This window comes from Cibotium barometz, chromosome 3 (genome assembly GCF_041138505.1).
Source record: "Cibotium barometz isolate CiBa-2024 chromosome 3, ASM4113850v1, whole genome shotgun sequence".
Lineage (NCBI taxonomy): Eukaryota > Viridiplantae > Streptophyta > Polypodiopsida > Cyatheales > Cibotiaceae > Cibotium > Cibotium barometz.
In genome coordinates, this window is record NC_141048.1 from 24,036,337 (window position 1) to 24,051,410 (window position 15,074).

At 44.8% G+C, this 15,074-nt stretch overlaps 1 protein-coding gene across 2 annotated transcripts in view; it reads right to left on the reverse strand.

Moving 5' to 3' along the window:
- LOC147639859 (protein MID1-COMPLEMENTING ACTIVITY 1-like) overlaps positions 1 to 15,074 on the reverse strand; it is a 76,248-nt gene that overhangs the window by 34,292 nt on the left and 26,882 nt on the right. The window lies entirely within an intron of this gene.

A 15,074-nucleotide genomic window follows, 5' to 3' on the forward strand; every position in this document is an offset into this window, starting at 1 on the left:
GAGCAAGAGGAAAAGGGGTGTTTTCTGAACTTTAAATTGGCTGCAGCAAAACAGCAGCAGAAGGGGTGAAACAGAAGGAGTTTTGAGAAGTCTGGAGACAGTTATATGCAAGTTTTGTGGATTGTTTTGGAGCTGAATTATAAACTGAATGTAATCTCTTGTGTGAGAGCATACTGGACGGGTTTTCTGGGAAGTTTTGTGTAAAGAGTCAAAGCTGGAACTGAGTTCTTGTATACATGTTTGTAATAGCTTGCTGTCCAAAAATACAGTCTTGTAAAGTTGAAGAAAAGCTTTGAGCATAGCCCACCTCAAATATGTATCTTGTCCTGGAGTTTGGTCCGGATATCGAAGAACTGTACTTTGAAGATGCTTCTATGTTTGAGGTTGTTTATTCTGAGAGTGATGCAGGGTATTGGTCAGTCATAGTTCATATCGCTGAGGGGGAGTGGGCTGATTTTGAATGGGTGTTAGATGAAGATGGTTCTGAGGATGTAATGGATGTTCAACTCTTAAAGACGAAGACTTGTATTGAAATAAAGTTTTGTACATACTCTTGGGTCTGGTGTTCTGGGTGTGTTTGTATCAGTGTGTGGAAGTGTGACACTCTATAAAGGCATATATAGCTATACCGCTTCCGTGTCATCACTTTTTGGTGCCTCCACAGAGGAAGAAATTTCCTTCGGTTTGTGAAAGAAGGCAAGGATTTGTGTGAAGAAAGATTGAAGAGATGGCTCAGGACTTTCCAGAATATTGGGGATTACCGCATGAAACTGCATTTAAATTTTTGGAAAAGATGAAATTTACAGCTTTGATGAAAGACAGGGCAATCCCGGAGATCCTCTCTCAGATTTTGACTTATTGCTTACAGGGTGATGCAAAAGCATGGCTACAGATGTTTGTGACTACACACAGGAATGCTCATCAACAGGACCCTGAGTACCGTGTAGCTAGAGCTGCATTTTTGACACAGTTTGCCCGTGTAAGAAGTCCGAATGATGTGTGGAAAGAGTTGTGTAAAATTCAGCAGAAGGATGGACAGGATGTGGATCAGTATTTGATTGAGTTTGGTAGACTGTGGAGTCTATGGTGTGAGGCTTTGATTCCTGAAGTACCCCCGCAGATGATAAAGAGAGACCGGTTTGTGGCTGGTCTGGAGCTAACCCTCCGTCTGAAGGTGGAGCTGAAGAATATGGATAGCTTTGAGGAAGCTGTCAGAGTTGCTCGAGAGAAGGAGTGGAAGGTGAAGCGTCTGAGGCAGTTGGGAATACAAGAAGAACCAAAGAAGTTTGTGAAGATGCCAGAGACTGAGAGTATGCATCCTGAAAGAGAAGCTGATGTTGTTCCTGAACAGGAGGATACTTTAAAGAGAGACATTCATATGCAGTGGAACTCATGAGGTCTTTAAGTTTGAATTGGATGGAAGCAGGTTAAAGGGGAAGAAGCCGGGGTGCTCCAAATAATAGAAGAGATATTTTGCCACCAGGTGAAGGAAATATGGGAGGATCAGGGAGAGAACGGGGCTATTATTTAAGCAATGTCAAATGCTGGAATTGCGGGGAGCGGGGACATATCAGCCCTCAATGTGATAAACCGCCCAAGGTGGGTGGTGAAATGTATCCCGTGATGCAAAGAACTAATGATAGATCAGGAGATCACAGTATTGAGGTAAAAGATCCAAGTCAGCCCTCTACCAGTGGAGTTAAACGAGAATATAAAGGAAAGGGACCGGCTCTTAGCTTGATAGGAGTGGAGACTATTCCAGAGATCATGCCTGCGGCCAAGAGGACAAGAAGTACAATGGCGGAAGCTGAACCGTCATCTAAGAAAGGAAAACATGTCCAATTTGACATCAGTCTTCAACCAGAGAAGAAGAAAAGAGAGCCAAGAAGACGCTATAAAACTTCAGACTTGCGTATCGATCAAGGTCAGGAAGAATACACCCTAATGGGTGATTTAAAGGAAGGGCAGCCAATATAACATTCGCCCAATTGCTTGGATTGTGTCCGAAACTCAAGAGAGAGTGGAAGAGGTTGGCAAATCCGAGGAAAGCAAATGAGCAGGAGCCCACGCAAGGTGAAATGGAGTTGATGTCTGTGAAAGACCTTCCTGATATCTGTCCGTCAGTTGATGCTTGGTGTGGAGGTGTGAGTGTTGGAGAGGCATATGTAGATGGCGGTGCACAAATCAGCGTAATGACTCGGTCTTGCATGGAGAAATTGGGGTTAAAGCTGAATGCTAATTCAGATTTTAGACTTCGATTGGCGAATCATGCAAAAGTGGTGTCTGGGTATATGTACAGGAGTACCAGTGACTGCTTTTGGTGTGATTTGCAGCATAAATTGCCATATTATGCTGGCTGGTTTGGGAGCTTATCCGCTGATTTTAGGTAGGCCTTGGCTCAGACAGGTGGGTGCCATTCAAAATTGCAGGAGGGATACTATAACTGTACATAATAAGAGAGGAAGAGCTAGGAAGTTCAATATGAGTAGCAAGCTGGAAATGAAGAGTGAGCCTGAAGAAACAAGTGTTGATGAATATACAGATAGTGAAACTAAGAAAGAAAGTTCTACTTTTGATGATGAAGGTCAGGTATCATTTTTTGTGAAAGAGGAAGATGAGTATATAATGCAAGCTGAAGAGATGTCAAAGAAGGAAGAAGAGAGTAGACTTGAAGATATGGACAGTCTGATGCAGCCTCCACCACCCAGTACAGAGAAGGAGAAACTATTACAGGGTATGTTGAATCCCAGTTTGCAGTCAGTGGAAAAAGAAGAATATATGAAGGTAATACATAAATTTCCAAATTTGTTCATTGGGTTCAAATGTGAACCAATGCCTATAGTATTGAAAGAGGGTGTGAAGCCAGTATTTCAGAAGTTGAGAAGAATAAATAGAGAGCTATTGCCCGTGTTGAGAGAAGAGATGAGTACATTATTAAAGGCAGGATTAATTAATCCAGTAGATCACTCAGATTGGGCAAATCCAGTGGTCATTACTCCAAAGTATACAGGTGGGTGGAGAGTCTGTATTGATTACAAGCCTCTAAATGCTGCAACAAAAAGCAATCACTATCCTCTGCCATTCATTGATGACATTTTAGACAGGGTGGCTGGGTATGAGAGGTATAGTGCATGTGATGGCTTCTCTGGGTAGTTTCAGATTTCAATTGCTGAGAAAGACCAAGCTAAAACCACTATCATTACACCGTGGGGTTGCTATTGCTATCGAGTAGTACCATTTGGTTTGAAAAATGCGCCCTCATGGTATCAGAGGAATACTGATAGAGTACTTGCACCTCTTACAGATGATTTTGTGAGAGCTTTTTTGGATGACATATGTGTATATAGTTCTCAAAAGAAACATGGCGATAAATTGGAGCTAGTATTTTCTAAAATGGATGATGCAGGTGGACAGTTGAATCCTAAAAAATGTCATTTAGGATGTTCAAAAGTGAAGCTGTTGGGTCATATGATATCTCAAAATGGAATTGAACCTGATCTAGAGAAAATAAAAGCTCTTATCTTATTATCTGCACCATCAACATCCAGACATCTGTGCAGACTTTTGTCCAGAAGGCAAAGTATATGGCGAGATTTATTCATTTAGTATCTCAACTGCTTTATCCTCTTCAACAGGCCATGAAGAAAGAACCGTTGCAATGGAATGAAGAATGTGAGGAAGTGTTTGAGAAAGTGAAGGAGGTATTGGGAGGTATTTCCAGTGTAAAAGCCCAGATTTCTCCCAGGTCTTTTATGTGAATCCATCTTTTGGTCCGGATGTGGTTGGAGCAATTTTAATGCAGAAAGGAGATGAGTCCACATACATGAAACCTGTATATTATGCAAGTAGAGTGAAGACGGAAGCAGAAAGGAAATATACAGAGGCTGAATTGGTTTTGTCAAGTCTGGTATATGCTTGCAGGAAGTTCAGGTCATATCTCCTGATGTGACCATTTGTGGTTCTGACGAACTATACTCTTCTCCCTCAGTTGGTGAATGGTACTTCACTCTCAAAAGGTATGATGCGATGGTTGGTGGAGCTTCAAGAATATGATTTCTCATTTTTGATTGAAGATACTTGCAAGGCAACTCTGGCAGATCTTCTGACATATAAGGAAGGCCCGATCCTGGTGAAAGAAGTGGATTCAAAAATAGAAAAAGAGGAACAAATTATCATTCCCGGAGCTCATGTCTTGTTCTTTGATGGTTCGTATAAGAGGAGTATACATCACGCTACCGGGGGTTATATAATCCAGGATTCAAAAGGCGGGCTGATTCTAAAAGATGGAATATGTCTGAAAGCCGAAAGTAATAATGAGGCTGAATATGCAGCGTTGTTTAAGGGGCTGCAGGCTGCTCTAAAACAAAAAATTCAGAAGCTAATTATAAAAGGAGATTCCCTGTTAGTAGTAAAGCAGGTCTTGGGTAGTTGGCGGGCGAAGAATCCGAGATTAAAAGGATGTCTGGCCAATGTTAGAAGACTGCTGCGTCAATTTACAGCATGGAGTATTCAACATGTGCGGCGGGAGGACAATTATATTGCACATGTGTTAGCCCGGGAGGTAATTGACCAGGACCCAGTAATTGCAAAAATTGAAGAGCCATTATACAGGGGGAGAGAATACCTGTCTAAAGTGGTGGATTACTTACTCTCAGGTCGCTTGCCTGAGGAGCTCAAAAAAGATCAAAAGTATCATTTTATCAGGAAGACTAAGCATTAGTTCATGATTGGGGATGAATTATACATGCAAGGAGCTGATCAAGTATTGAGAAGAATTCTCTGGAGGGAAGAAATATATCATATTCTATCTTCATATCATGAGGGAGCTTGTGGAGGTCATTATGCATTTAAGATCACTCTGCATAAGATATTACTGGAGGGTTATGTATGGCCTTCCATCCAGAAGGATATTGAACACTGGTGCAGGTCTTGCCATGAGTGCCAAAGAATGGGGAAAAGAATCTTAAAAATGGAACCAAGAAATATCATGCTGGTATATGACATTTTTGAGAGGTGGGGGGTGGATGCAATTGGACCATTTCCCAGGACGGCCAGAGGGAAGTATTATATGCTTACTGCGGTAGATTACCTATCAAAATGGGCAGAAGTAAAGACAGTGAAGAGAGTAGATAGTAAGGAAGTGGCTGATTTTGTGTATGAACATATATGCTGCAGATTTGGTATTCCTCTGGAGTTATTGTCAGATAACGGTCCTGAATTTTGAGGAGAGGTAGTTGACCACTTATGCAGAAGACTAAACATCAACCACAAGTATACCACTCCTTATCACCCTCAATGCAATGGTTTGAATGAAAAATTCAATGGTGAATTTAAGCTGATGATGACTAAAATGACAGAAAGTCATATCAAAAATTGGGATATAGATATGATCGTGTATTATGGGCATACAGAGTTGAGGTGAAATCTGGCACACAATTCTCACCATTTCATTTAGTTTATGGGAAAGAAGCACTCATGCCTATTGATGTAGAAATTCCAGCTTTGAAGTTTCTGGTTGAAGAAGGATCTGAACCTATCAATTGTTACAGAGAAAGATTATTGGCTTTGCAAACAGTCCAATTAGACAGAGAACTAGCTTTTGATCACTATGCCACTATGCAATTGAAAAGACAAGAGAAAGAGAATAAGGAGGTGAAGCAAAAAGAAATCGAAGAAGGTGATCTGATTCTCAGGTATAATAGCAAGCTGGACAGTACATTTCAGACTGCATTTCAGACAAAGTGGGAAGGTCCATACAAAGTTGAGAAAAAGTTTGATAATGGAAGCTATCAGCTTACTGATTTAAATGGAAAGAAGCATACAAGAAGAGTGAATGGTCTGCGATTAAAGAAATATTTTGCTCGGTTGATGTTAGCCTTGAAAGAAAAAGATCGGGAAGCTTATGAGGCATGTCAGGAGGTTGTGAAGAGTACAGAGGAAGATCTAAATATAACATCTTTGTTTAAACAGCTGCTGGACATGAATGTCTCGGCAGAAATAGGGGGTTGCTAAATATGTGTGGACAAAAACAGAGACCGATAATGTGTATATATTGTGCCAATACTGAGAGCTTTAGGAACATGTAATCAGTTTGGGTCAGTTTTGAGTTTTGGTTGAGAATAAATTTAATGTACAGAAGAGAGAAACTAAAAAGAAAAAAAAAAGGTTATGGCACAATTTCCAAGGTTTTTGAAGAGGGATTAAGGTAAACTGTGTGATGGATGTTGATAATGTGACTGGACACCTATGTGTCAGTAGGAGTTTGATTTGAATAGGTGGCAGGCATGCACGCCAATGCCAAGTGTCAGCTCAGGAAGCCTCCTGGAGAACTTGTCGGGTTTTGGAGCCTACGAGAGTCAATTTGAGAGTTTTTGGGGGAGCGTGGCAATAAAGTAGGCGTCTGTCTCTCTAGAGATTGGAGGTGCTATAAGCTGTGAACGCAGAGGAGATAGACTGTGGAGTTGCTACGGATGCCCGGAAAGCACATGACGAGCAGATGATGCTGAATTTGTTGTAGGAGGCCGTGGGAAGCGAGAGAGCTTGGTACTGCATATCCATCGCAAAGAAAAGGTGACGTTTGAAGGGTCCAGAGACAGAACCAAAAGAAAAGAGGGCGACCAGCTGGGAGCCGCGCTGGAGGCTTTCAGGGGCAGAAGAGGTAAGTCGACTTCTTAATTTTGAAAATTCCCAGGTACCAGGAGCCAGGAAAAGAGGTCGAGTTTTTTACATAGCACAGAGGAGAAAGAGCTGAGTCCCTAGGTGGATAGAAGGGATTCTCCTTGGTCGGCAAGGCTTGTTTGCATGTGAGCTAAAAGAGAGAAGCTACTCTTGATTTGAATTGGGAAGGGGTGAATGTGTGAGGTTGATGCATGTGGATAACTGGCATTGGGACTATGAGAAGCTGCTAGAGGAGGTTGCCATGCAACTGGCCGTCGAGAAGCTTCAAGGGCGCAAACTGTGTGGTGGTGAGAACCCTATGCATAAGACAAAACAAAAGCTGTAGTAGTGGACATTGAGAGGACAGCGTTTGGTGGCTAGCATTAAGGAGTAGAAGACCTGGGGAGTAGCTTCGTGGAGGACGAGAGGTGAATACTATGTGCAGCCTGCAGGTTTAAGAGGGATTACCTGTGCTGGAGAAGAGCGCGCCTCGTGGTGGTGGGGTGGCTAGGTTGTTTGTGGCTTTGAACACACACATCAGCTTGCGTGCGATGCGGGTAGCATGAACATAGGAAGAGAACCTTAAGGGAATCATGAAGAATCAGGGGGAAGAATTGTAGAGGATTGGAGGCACTGAGAACAGGGGTTGAATTGAAGAGGCAAGGGTTTGCAGAGTGGATGGATCAAAGCAATCCACTCTGCGTTCTTGTATCTCATCACAAGCTTGGGTAAAGGAGCGGCAAAGGGTGGCAGAAATGGAGATTTGTCGTACTCTTATTGCGTGTAATATATCCTTCAATGTGTTAAGGACACACCAATGGAAAAGAATGGTGAAAGCAATTGCGCAGGTAGGGCCTACTGAGACATGGACAAGTCTTGAGTATACGAAGATGCGTACATCCATGTTGGATGAGCAGAAGGCCTTGATAGACAAGGCGTTCACTCCTGTGAAAGCAGGTTGGCAGGAGTTTGGATGCACTATTATTTCAGATGGGTGGGCAGACATTCGCAAGAGGCACATAATCAATATCCTTGTGTCATCTTGCTTGGGCACCTATTTCTTGCGTGCCGTGGATGCAGGGAGAGCAGGCGACAGGATCACAGGGGAGTTCATTTATGGCCACATTCGACAGGCTATCCTTGAGGTTGGGGAGAACAATGTTGTGCAGGTGGTGACCGACAACGCCTCTAACTGCAAGGCAATGGGTCAAATGGTCGAGGCAGAGTTTCCACATATAGTGTGGACTCCATGTGCTGCCCATTGTCTTGATTTACTTATGGAAGACATTGGGAAGCTTGTTTGGGTGCAGCCCATTGTTGCAGATGCTGTAAAGATCACCACCTTCTTCCGCAAGAAGCATCAGGCTCTTGCCATCTTTCGGAGCCATAGCCCTTTGGATATGGTGAGACCCTCCAAGACCAGGTTTGCCTACATATTCTTGGTCTTGGATAGGCTCTACAAGATAAGAGATTCACTATCATCAACAGTTGTGGATCCAAGGTGGCGACAGATGCATCATTCAGAGGATGAGCGTACAAAATACTTGCAGAGGCGGATCCTGGATGATGATTTTTGGCAGCAAGTTCATAGCCTTTCAGTTGCACTTAAGCCCGTGTATGTCCTTCTCTGACTTACAAACATGGAGGGCTCAACTTTGGGGCTGGTCTTTCATTTGTTTATGCAAATGAAAGACCATGTTGCTCAGTGCTCCATGATGACTGCTCAACGGTAAGCAATAGTTCTAATTTCTTCCTCTTTCTTTGATTTTTATGACTTCTCGATTCTCGATTCTCTTAGCACTATAACCTAAGACATGTATGTTCAATCTCTCATTTTCAGCCGAGGTGAGATCTTGGACATTGTAGACAAACGGTGGACATTCATGAGCCGTCCCATCCATGCAATGGCTGCCATGCTCCATCCTCTCTACAAGTCGCCAGAGCTATGGAATAATACTGCTTTGAGCATGAAGCAGTCAGAGTATGTAGGAAGGATGTTCTCAGAGGAGGAGCAACTTCAGATTGATAGAGAGTTCACCACTTACATGAGTGGTATTGGTGCTTCATTTGCGAGACCTGTGTCATTGAGGAAGACAGCCATGAAATTCCCTTTGACATGGTGGCACTCTTATGGAAGGGTTGGTCTTCCAAACCTTTCACGAGTTGCTCTTCGTGTTCTATCTCAGGTAACTTGTAATTAATCTCTAAAGTATACTCTTCGGAAATGAAGATTGATGTTTTAGCATTAAAAGATTTACAAATTTGCTCGCATTGCACTCATTTTTGCACAGGATTGCTCAACTGGAGCATGTGAGCGGAACTGGAGCTCATACTCTCTTATACACACTAAGATTCGGAATCGCCTTAGTACTTCTCAATTAGAGAAGTTGGTGTATTGCAGAGCTAACATGAGGCTCGTGCGAAGCTACCATGCTTTGGGGTCACCGAAGCAGGTATAAATTGAAATTTGAACTCAAGAAGAACTTAGAAGTAGAAATTTTTTTCTAGTTCAATGAATATCCATTGTCCAATATGCAATTTGTGGCATGTTTAAACAGGTTGATCCAACACTACTCAAAATGGTAGATGAACCCAGCCCGGAGCTTGTGGATCGGTAGATTAGAAATGAGCAAGAGGAGATTTTGAGAGCTTTACATAGAGAGCTTGAGAGCGTGGATCGTTGTGTGACCCGCTCACGTGCACGATCTCTCAGCATTCCTCTACGCCAGGCAACTCCAGATCCAAGCTCTGCGAGACGAGAGAGCATTCGCAGGGGAAAGCTTCCAGTTCGTCGCACCCAGCAGAGGCGTGCAAATGAGGCTGTCGAACTCATTTACACTCAGATTCCCAAGGCACATAACGAGGATGCACTGGAGCTTGTTGCTGCTGAGCCAGAGTTCGATGAAGAGGGCAATGGTATCAATGATGGAGGCATGCTCTCTTCAGAAGACTCATCATCTTCATCGGATGATGAGATTTGAGACTCTTGCGTCTAGACTCTAGAGTCTAGACAACTGTAGTGTTTCATTGTTTTGCTTTTTGCACTTGTGGACCAGGACATGTGCTGGCAGCTGTAGACATGATATTTGTACTCTCTTTTATCATCTATGACTTTAATGGTTCTTGCTTATATCACTATGACTGTTAACATGAGGTATTGTGTAATGGGCTTGGTAACTGATAATTGATTTAAACTTTAAGTAATGAGGTTCAGTCTTTATTTTAAGTATTTTGGTTGCTATGTCTACAAAATATTCAGGTTTCTAGGACTGTTTACAAATGGTACGTACTATTTACGTACCTTAAAATTTGTTCCGTACAGAAGTACGTTCCGTACGTACTGATAGCGTGCCGTACACTACGTACCTTACCACCTTGATGCATGTAGCGCTTAGGCTCTACATAGGCGCTTATGTATGCATAGGTGCTACATAAGCGCTTATGTAGCACATAGGCGCTACATAGGCACTACGTAAGTACTTATGTAGTACGTATGTAGTGCATAGGCACTATGCAGCGGAAGTCTTCGTATTGGAGGATCCTGTCACACAAATGCTCACACAGTCTTTTGTATCCTGAGTTTCGCAAGTTTAGCAATCCACTTTAATACTTCAAACTTTAGAGGGATATGAGAGAGAGAGAGAGAGAGATGAGAACTGTACACCAGATTGGGTCCCAAATTACCCACTGAAGGGCCCCCTATCCCGTTAACTGAACACGGCTGTAGAAACACCACAATGAGCTGATCTCGAGCCTATGCACTCTTCCCAAGGGTATGAGGAAGGGCTACACACCTGAGGCTGAGAAGGGACTGTAGTGGACCATTCTAAGCTATGAATGAATGCTGAAAAATGCTTATGAATGCTGTGTTACCTTCCCCAGATGGCTGGGGCAGATGTGGATGATGAATGGAAGGCTGAGAAGTGCTGTAGAACTGAAACACAGGACTGTAGGGGGTACTATGCACAGGCTGGTTGCTGGATATGCAGAAAACGCAGGAAACCTTGCTGGATACTGGCCCGTAGATGACTGTACTGCTGCGTTTAAGGACTGTGGACTGCTGTAGGCTAAATGCAGATGCCCAAAGGTGCTGAAGAGGCAAACGCAAGCCTGATGTGAAGAGGGGCCTACTGGCTGCAGGCAGGTATGCTCCTAGGGCTGAGGAAGAAGGCGACTGGATTCTGATTGCTGAATGGAATACTAAGCACAAGGCTTGCCTATTTATACTAGTTGGGAGTTGGTCAAAGTTGGCTGACTGGACATAAAGTTATTAAACTTTATGTTGTAAAAATGGCATTAAAAGTTAATAAAATACTATAAAATATTGGAAAAATACCAAATAAATCCTAGTTAATTTCCTAAGGCTTCTGTGATGTTCTAAGTGATGCACAGGCATATGAATGCATGTTATGCAAAATGCAGAGTGCTTTCTGATGCAAACGCTAAGGCTTCTACTGACTCTACATGCATGAATGATTCTCTCCAAGTGGGTTAAGGGACTTGACTCACTGACTGACCCGCTAAGGCTGAGGAATGACCTGCGTAGCTCGTGCCTGACTTTCATGGACTGAGGATATACAATGGGGTCACGGCATACGACAAATATCATCCTATTGGGTTCTAATAATGTGTCAAATCCCCACGGATCCTCCCTCGTGATCGATCTCGGTTCGAAACTCGAATCCTGCAAACAAACAAACAACAAACAAGCAAGGGGGTGCAGGCCTGACTCACCTCCCAACCATGACAGCCGTGGGCAAGCCCACAGTCTTGGCTGTCCCCACCGAGCCACGAGCTGAGCTAACTAGGTTGACGTACCGACCAATCTCATCCTCGCGACGTCCCATACCGCCACGAAGCTGCCCTCGCGGGCCTCGAGATTGCTGCCGGCCTCGGCTGCATAAAGCAGGTGCACGTCTGCACTAGATCCAGGCTCCAAGACCATAGAGCTCTCACAAACTCGCGAGACTCTCTATATCCAATAACTAACCTTGGCCACCCTTTTATAGGCTCTTGGCCGGTCATCGGGCGTCCACATTTGGCCGCCCGCCCGACCATACTTGGGTGTCCGCCCGTTAGTATATCCCTAACTCAGCTCGTCAATCAGCCTCCCTAGTTCCAAGCTTCCCCAAGCCTCAAAACTAGTCTTGCATGCGTATAGCACACGGTAGATACCCACTGTGCACATGCTGTCAAATCCCCACGGATCCCCTCGTGATCGATCTTGGTTCGAACTCGAATCCTGCAAACAAACGAACAACAAACAAGCAAGGGGGTGCAGGCCTGACTCACCTCCCAACCATGACAGCCGTGGGCGAGCCCACAGTCTTGGCTGTCCCCACCGAGCCACGAGCTGAGCTAACTAGGATGACGTACCGACCAATCTCCTCCTCACGACGTCCCATACCGCCGCGAAGCTGCCCTCGCGGGCCTCGAGTTTGTTGCCGGCCTTGGCTGCATAAAGCAGGTGCACGTCTGCACTAGATCCAGGCTCCAAGACCATAGAGCTCTTACAAACTCGCGAGACTCTCTATATCAATAACTAACCTTGGCCACCCTTTTATAGGCTCTTGGCCGGTTATCGGGCGTCCACACTTGGCCGCCCGCCCGTCCATACTTGGGTGCCCGTCCGTTAGTATATCCCTAACTCAGCTCGTCAATCGCTTGCCTAGTTCCAAGCTTCCCCAAGCCTCGAAACTAGTCTTGCATGCGTATAGCACACGGTAGATACCCACTGTGCACATGACATACTCCCCTTCCTCTAAGAGCTCACTCCTGAGCTCACTAAAAAGCCAGGGTAAACTCTCTGAAGAGAAGTCAATGTCTCCCATGTAGCGTCCTCCTCAACACGATCCTTCCACTTGATCTTGTATCTCCGTGATATACTAACGGGCGGACACCCAAGTATGGTCGGGCGGGCGGCCAAGTGTGGACGCCCGATGACCGGCCAAGAGCCTATAAAAGGGTGGCCAAGGTTAGTTATTGGATATAGAGAGTCTCGCGAGTTTGTGAGAGCTCTATGGTCTTGGAGCCTGGATCTAGTGCAGACGTGCACCTGCTTTATGCAGCCGAGGCCGGCAGCAATCTCGAGGCCCGCGAGGGCAGCTTCGTGGCGGTATGGGACGTCGCGAGGATGAGATTGGTCGGTACGTCAACCTAGTTAGCTCAGCTCGTGGCTCCGTGGGGACAGCCAAGACTGTGGGCTTGCCCACGGCTGTCATGGTTGGGAGGTGAGTTAGGCCTGCACCCCCTTGCTTGTTTGTTGTTTGTTTGTTTGCAGGATTCGAGTTTCGAACCGAGATCGATCACGAGGGAGGATCCGTGGGGATTTGACAGTCTATTATGAGGCTAAGGGTGATTCCAAATAGCTAAAGAAGGTTAGTCTTACAAAAACTTGGCCATGCGATTGATAATTGCTTTAAAATTCAAAACAAACAAAAGAAGAAGAAGTGCAAAGACAAGGAGGATATATGGTGGTTAGACAATGCATGCTTAAGCGTCGAATAAGCCTCAAGTGAGTGGATCACAAGTTTATATGCCTTATATGGGTGCAAAGTATGCAATGGTGTTGAATTCCTCTCAAGCTAGTTTTCCTTGCGTTGATCATGGTCATGGTTTTGTGAATGGAAAGGAAATTTTGCCTCCACAATCGATGCATCATGGTGGGACACATAGGGTCATGAGAAGGGAGGCACACTACTAAATCAAGTATCAAGGAAGCTAGCTCTGATACCAATTATTGGAATTAGGGTTAGGGTTGCAATAATGCACACACACAAGATAGAGAAGTCTCTGTCAAATCCCCACGGATCCTCCCTCGTGATCGATCTCGGTTCGAAACTCGAATCCTGCAAACAAACAAACAACAAACAAGCAAGGGGGGGCAGGCCTGACTCACCTCCCAACCATGACAGCCGTGGGCAAGCCCACAGTCTTGGCTGTCCCCACGGAGCCACGAGCTGAGCTAACTAGGTTGACGTACCGACCAATCTCATCCTCGCGACGTCCCATACTGCCACGAAGCTGCCCTCGCGGGCCTCGAGATTGCTGCCGGCCTCGGCTGCATAAAGCAGGTGCACGTCTGCACTAGATCCAGGCTCCAAGACCATAGAGCTCTCACAAACTCGCGAGACTCTCTATATCAATAACTGCAAAGCCTGCATCTGGGCTGCGATTTGTGCCTGACGTTCCGACGAAGAAGCTTCGAGAGCTACTTTGAACTCTTGGAAATCTGATTTTGACACAAACTCATCAAAAAGATCGGCATCAGTGCCTTCCGTAAAACCGGCAAGCCTTCGCGTTCCACGAGGGGCTCCAACTCTGATTCTTGGGTCGACATCGTGAAGAGGGTACGCGGAGAGAAAATTCGATCTTTGCACAATGAAAGTGCGAACGAGCTCGAGAGCTTGAGAGCTTGAAAACTTGAGAACTTGAGAACTCGAGAGATGTGTGGCAAGAAGCCCACTAAAGAGGTTTATAAAGGTTTCCCAAAAGCCAAAAAAAATCTCGAAAAGCTATGCTTAGCTTTTGCTTTAGCTTTTGTGTTTTTTTTTCTTTTGAATATATATATATATATATATATATATATATATATATATGGATATATATATTCGCTGTTTCTTAAAAAAATAAACACCTTTGGAAACCTTGGAGAGGGGAGGACTTTTAAACCTTTTTTTTATAAAAAAAAATTAAACCCCCCCTAAAAAAACAAAAACGAAAGCACTAAAGAATGCTTTCCTTACGTGTTTTTTTTTTTCTCAACCTCTTGGATTAGCCGGCGCTTGGTGACTGCTGACGTGGAGAGCTGGCCGTTTTCTTGCCGTCGCCTGCACGCCTGCCCGTCGGCTGTTGCAAACCGGCGCTTGCACGCCTGCTTGCGCCTGCTCGCCAGCCTGGTGCGTTACCTGCACTGGCCGACTACAGGGCCTGGCTGGGCGCCTGCGCTAGGCTGCGTGGGCCTGACTGGGTGCCTAGTTCCAATCAGCCTGCCTAGTTCCAAGCTTCCCCAAGCCTCGAAACTAGTCTTGCATGCGTATAGCACACGGTAGATACCCACTGTGCACATGACATAATGTACAGATGTTGCACTACTGATGATGAGCCATCTTGTCACCATGCACTGAGTGCAAAGTGCATGTGACAGTTGGCGCTTACGTGGCACTAATGTGCCACATAAGTGCTTATGTAGCGCCTATGCATTATGTACGTGCTACATGTAGCGCATACAGTGCTACGTGAAGGTCCTGAACATTTAGGGTTAGGGTTTAGAGGTACTGCAAAACAAAAAACGTGGGAAGCAGAGAGAGAGTGAACAGGACTCTTGTATTCAGTGTGATAAAAGTGAAGTACAATAGCCACATAATGAAGTGACCTAAAAGATGTGTTCACATGTCCGGCCATAAGTGTGCCAGGTG